A 6,003-nucleotide genomic window follows, 5' to 3' on the forward strand; every position below is an offset into this window, starting at 1 on the left:
TTGTATGCAATTATAATGATTTGACATCTAGCTTAATTACAATAGCTTATGTGAAGATTTTTTTTGGGGGGGAGGGGGTAAAAGGGAAAGAAGGGGGGTCAAATCAAACCCAGAATAAATCATTGAAGTATTTAATCTATATCACATATAATGCTTTTTAAAATCTGAATCCCAACACCCCTTTAAGATTTTAATGACACATCTTTGAAGCACAGTCAATGTAACAAGTGATGCTCTGTCTATAAATGAAGCACAGTCAATGTAACAAGTGATGCTCTGTCTATAAATGAAGCACAGTCAATGTAACAAGTGATGCTCTGTCTATAAATGAAGCACAGTCAATGTAACAAGTGATGCTCTGTCTATAAATGAAGCACAGTCAATGTAACAAGTGATGCTCTGTCTATAAATGAAGCACAGTCAATGTAACAAGTGAAGCTCTGTCTATAAATGAAGCACAGTCAATGTAACAAGTGATGCTCTGTCTATAAATGAAGCACAGTCAATGTAACAAGTGATGCTCTGTCTATAAATGAAGCACAGTCAATGTAACAAGTGATGCTCTGTCTATAAATGAAGCACAGTCAATGTAACAAGTGACGCTCTGTCTATAAATGAAGCACAGTCAATGTAACAAGTGACGCTCTGTCTATAAATGAAGCACAGTCAATGTAACAAGTGACGCTCTGTCTATAAATGAAGCACAGTCAATGTAACAAGTGACGCTCTGTCTATAAATGAAGCACAGTCAATGTAACAAGTGACGCTCTGTCTATAAATGAAGCACAGTCAATGTAACAAGTGATGCTCTGTCTATAAATGAAGCACAGTCAATGTAACAAGTGACGCTCTGTCTATAAATGAAGCACAGTCAATGTAACAAGTGACGCTCTGTCTATAAATGAAGCACAGTCAATGTAACAAGTGACGCTCTGTCTATAAATGAAGCACAGTCAATGTAACAAGTGATGCTCTGTCTATAAATGAAGCACAGTCAATGTAACAAGTGATGCTCTGTCTATAAATGAACGTAATTATCAATTTTGAAAGTGCACAACATTTAACAGGAACCAAAAAAAAACTTTTAATCCGGAAGCTAGCTAAGTTTATCCAGGTGACAGAAATAAAAATGGCTTACCATGCAACTTTAAAAATGATGTATACTGTCTGGAAAATATTGAAAACGAACGAAAGTGACATAGAATTGATTGAAAATGGACATGCACAGTACACAAACCCTCACTTTTGCAAATAAATCGCATCAAAAAGAGGTAAAATTAACAAAACTACTCTATCTAAAGTTCAATAAGCACTACTAGATTTAAATATTGTAACATCTGTCTATATTTAGACACAAATAAATACTCTGCACAATGCATCATTGAGAACTCAAAGAGCTTGAGAAGTCATGTCTCCAAATAATGTGTAAAGTAACTAATGACTAATAAGTCACAGCCAATACTGTACCACTGACAACATGTAACAATGAATGTACAAATGCTTCAAAGTAGATAACCATACTGATGTACCAAACTCTACTGGCCTCTCCACCTCATCCCAGGCTCGAACTGGATTCAACTGTTCTGTACCACCTTCACACTGGACTCACTGTACTGAACTTGACTTTGTCTCGTACTTGTGAAGTGTCCTCACTTTGAATCCAAACCAAACCATTTTGACTGTCACCTCTCTTTACATAGGTTCCCTGAAAGCCTTCTCAAAACCGATAGAGCTTCACTTGTCCTTTCTGGATGTCACATAACCCATCCTATGTGACTGGCCTCAGTACTGCTTACAACACAAATCTATGCTGAATAGTTGCCAAGCACTTGCCAGTGTTATCTGTGTCAGCTGATTACACACACACAATTCCCCTATCTGCATTGCCTCCACAGTTATAACAATATCAAGACTTCAAAATTAGATCTCTAGGCCAAAAGCATGTATACTATATAATATATATCATATATATATATATATATATATATCTAAAAAGACACTTCCTGGCATTGACGCCTTGATCTTAATATTTTTTTTTCTTTTGCTTTAGAGGGAGATACTACTGACACCGTCAAGCCAGTAAACTTGTGACCTGATTACTGAAGCAATAGACAGCGTGGCGCTGCCACTTGCGTAACATTCTTTAAAAGGGTCCTTCGATGGGAAGTTTTACCCCATGATTGTGCATATCTAGTCATGTAAACTAATACTTTGATATATAATTACTAAATTAGATAGAGACTTATATTAAGTTATTAGTTAATTTATATCATATCTAGATCTATACACAAAAACTTCAAAAAGCACTCACTCGGTGTCAGTCGCTCACTGCACTGTCACTAAGTCTAAACCCCTGCTCTAGTCACGCCTAGTGTCACAAAACGCACTGTCACTGGCCTGGGCGTGACTAGGACACTGTCACTGGTCCTAATAACTTGAGTCTAACTAGACTAGTAACTTATTATCTTATATAACTATTATAAGTACTATTTAGTACTAAGACTAAGTTTTAAGTAGACTCTACTTTAGTCAAGTATTAATTAACTGACTGAGTTAAGTATAGTAAATAGTATATAAAGTATACTTCCTAATACTATAGATCATTAGATCTAGACTAGATTGCTGATTGATTTAGTCTTTTGACTCTTTTTTTATTTTTAGAATAGTCGATAGATCGATCTAGTTCTAGTATCTACTACTACTACTACTACTACTACTACTAGAGTCTAAGAGTACTACTAGATCTACTACTACGGTAGTACTACTAGAATCTACATTTAGACTTAGACGCCTTAGCAATAGATCTTGAGTCAGACGATCTAGACTGCTACTACTTACTACTAGACTAATCCATACTTACTCATAACTCTGAACTCATACTCACAGTATGGTATAGTATTACTATTACTAGTAGTGTAACTAGTATATAAGTATAAGATAATAAGTATTAGACTAGTAGTAAGTATCATGGTTTCTAGATCTAGATGCGGCAACCACTGAACCAGTCATCTAAGATTCTAGATTAGATAATAAGAATAAAAATAAAGAATAATAATAGATTCTAATCCTAGATAGATCTAGATGTCAGTCTAGATTTAGATCTTAGCCAAAATAGAATCAGCGGTAAAACTAATCAGCTAGCTAGAGTCTAGGTACTTACTTTACTTAGTTATAACCATAGACATAAATATATATATGTCTATGGTTATAACTTAGTTATGCCTAAGGCTAAGGCCCATCTAATTAAAAATCATGTAAAAATTGTAACAACGAAAAAATCTTATTTTGTTTAACAGAAGAGCTCATTACTACCCAGTCGAAAACCGTGTCAAATAACCCCTTTTTTTCTCTCTCTCTCTCTCTGATGTTGATCCGAAACGAATACCAATGTTTGAAATGAAAAAAAAAGATTATACGAAACATTTTAAAAGTATTTTTTACTGACAGTACCATAGATTATATATAGTCTATGACAGTACTTATATCTATATGTCTATACTAACTGAACATGCTATATCAGATCAATGACCTCCACGTTATTTTCTTTGTTATAATAATAAGACTGGTCTTTGAGTCCGAAGATTATATCTTATTTTATATAATTATATAATACAGGAATGCAGTATTTCGTGTGGCTGCGCAGTCCCAGCTGTGACCTACTTATTTTGCCACACCCAGGGTAAGCATAACCATTGTCCGCAGGTGGTCGATTTAGATTTTCTTTTCGCCGTCTGCGTTTGTCCTAGGGAGCAGATTTTCATTTGGTCTCAAATGTGTATCTCGCGGCCTTCGTGAGTGACCTCCAGCTGTCTTGTTCTGAGGCCGCATGCAACCAGGTACTCTCTTCTATGTCAGCCAAAGAAAGTTGACGCCTAAGCTGGTCTTTGACTTGTTTCCGTGGGGCGCTTCTGTTGCGTCGATCACCTTTTAGTTCACCAAAAAAAAAAAAAAAGACTGCCTTTGGCATACGTTCGTCTCTCATTATTATAGCTTTTATATAGCGCTACTTTCATGCTTATAACATGCTCAGAGCGCGTTTGGTCCAATCTCATTTGTGGACCAGTGGGAGGAGGGGGTATCTAGGAGTTGGTTTTCCATGCTGCCTTTAGGCGCTCAGTAAACACAACTCTGCCCGAGTCGGGTGTCGAACCTCGATCCCCCTTCTAGGTAGCCAAGCCAAGCCTCTCGACCACGCTTCCCACGGGATACGTGCCCTACCCAGCGCAACTGTCGCACCAAAAAAAAGTCCCTCTATACTGTCCATACCGGCGTTCGCAAGGACATTGCTGTTTGTAGTGCGGTCTTGCCATCGTATATCCATGATGGAGCGCAAGCATCTTTGGTGGAAGCGCTCAAGAAGTCTTAGATGTTTCCTATATAGTGTCCATGTCTCAGAGCCATACAGAAGGGTTGAGAGAACCACCAACTGGTAGACACTTATTTTTGTAGGCAGGCGGAGCGATCTGTTCCGTCAAACTCTCGCCTGAAGGCGTCCAAAAGCGCTACTGGTCCTGACGAGACGGTTATCAACTTCCCTTGAAAGTGAGGCGTCATTTGACACTATACTACCTAGATATGTGAAGTGGTTTACCACATTAAGGGGCTGTCCGTTTACGGTGATCCTTGGGGCTGAGTATGTTTTATTGGGCGACTTCTGGAACATGAATTCTGTTTTCCCGAGGTTAGGGTTAGGCGGCAGCGTATGTAAATTCGTTTACCGCGTTCTGGAGGTCATGTTTATTGTGAGCTAGCAGGGCGCAATCATCGGCATAGAGAAGCTCCGTTATGACCATCTCCTTTGTTTTTGTATGGAATAGTAGACGTCGAAGATTGAACACATTGCCGGTAGAACGAAGCCGGATATAGATGCCTTCGTGCAATCGCTGCCTCAATGGACCCATCATTATCGAAGGAATCGCTTGCAAATGTCCCCCAGAAAACTATGAGAGAGGAGCTCGACGACCTACCGACATCAGAGGAAATTGAGACAGCAATATCTAAACTAAAAAAAAAAAACACAAGGCACCTGGCTCTGATGGACGCTGAAATATTTAAAATGGGCGTGTCGCCCTAACCGAGAGGCTAACAGACTTGTTCGCTCTACGCTGGGAGAAGTGCGTGGTCCTACCTGAACTTCGAGACTCCGTAATCATATCCCTATACAAAAAGGGTGACAAGTCTATCTGCTCAAACCTTAAAACTATCGAGGCATTACACTTCTGTGAGTAGCAGGAAAGATCTTTGCTCGAGTGTTGCTCGACCGACTAACCCACTCTTTAGTGGACTAGGTCTTATCTGAAAGCCAGTGTGACACACAGAGGTGCCCTTTCTGATCACTTTCCAATAGAAAATGGCGTAAAGCAGGGCTGTGTACTTGCTCCTACTCTATTCGCTATCTTCTTTCTTAGTTATAATGCATTTATCACTTACTTGATCTATATTATTAAAATAGAATGGCACCCTCCTTCAAATTCTTTGGAGTGAAAATACAAATCTAAGACATAGAACATGTTATATCCTCATGTTTACTTTCACTAACAAGAAAAGTACGTTTGTAGAATATACATCATGCTCAGTTGTTTCCCTTTATTCCCAGTTCCCACTTACTTCAAATTTAGCATATTCCACAGCCTTTAGGTCTATATTATCTCTCCTTATTAATATTTTATACATTTAAAGTTTACTTGAAATTATATAATCATTTTCATTGGTCTAATCTAAATTTTGAACAAATTTAAAATGTTGAGCTTTTTTTTTTTCCAATTATTTCAAATCTTGAGCTATAAGTCAAATGTGATGAACAGAGCAACCAGATCAACATGACACTGAGTCAGAACTAGAGAACTATAAGGTGTGGTTTGGTATTTAAAGTATAGAAGCCACTTGATGACCCTATTTATATATCCCAATAAAATTTGTGTGATGCTTCTTACTCTGTTGTAAATTCTGCCAAGTAAAAGAAAAATTGATGAAACTTGAAAACAAGATTAGAAAACAAATAAC

The sequence above is a fragment of the Biomphalaria glabrata genome, chromosome 3 (assembly GCF_947242115.1).
Source record: "Biomphalaria glabrata chromosome 3, xgBioGlab47.1, whole genome shotgun sequence".
NCBI classification, from domain to species: Eukaryota; Metazoa; Mollusca; class Gastropoda; family Planorbidae; genus Biomphalaria; species Biomphalaria glabrata.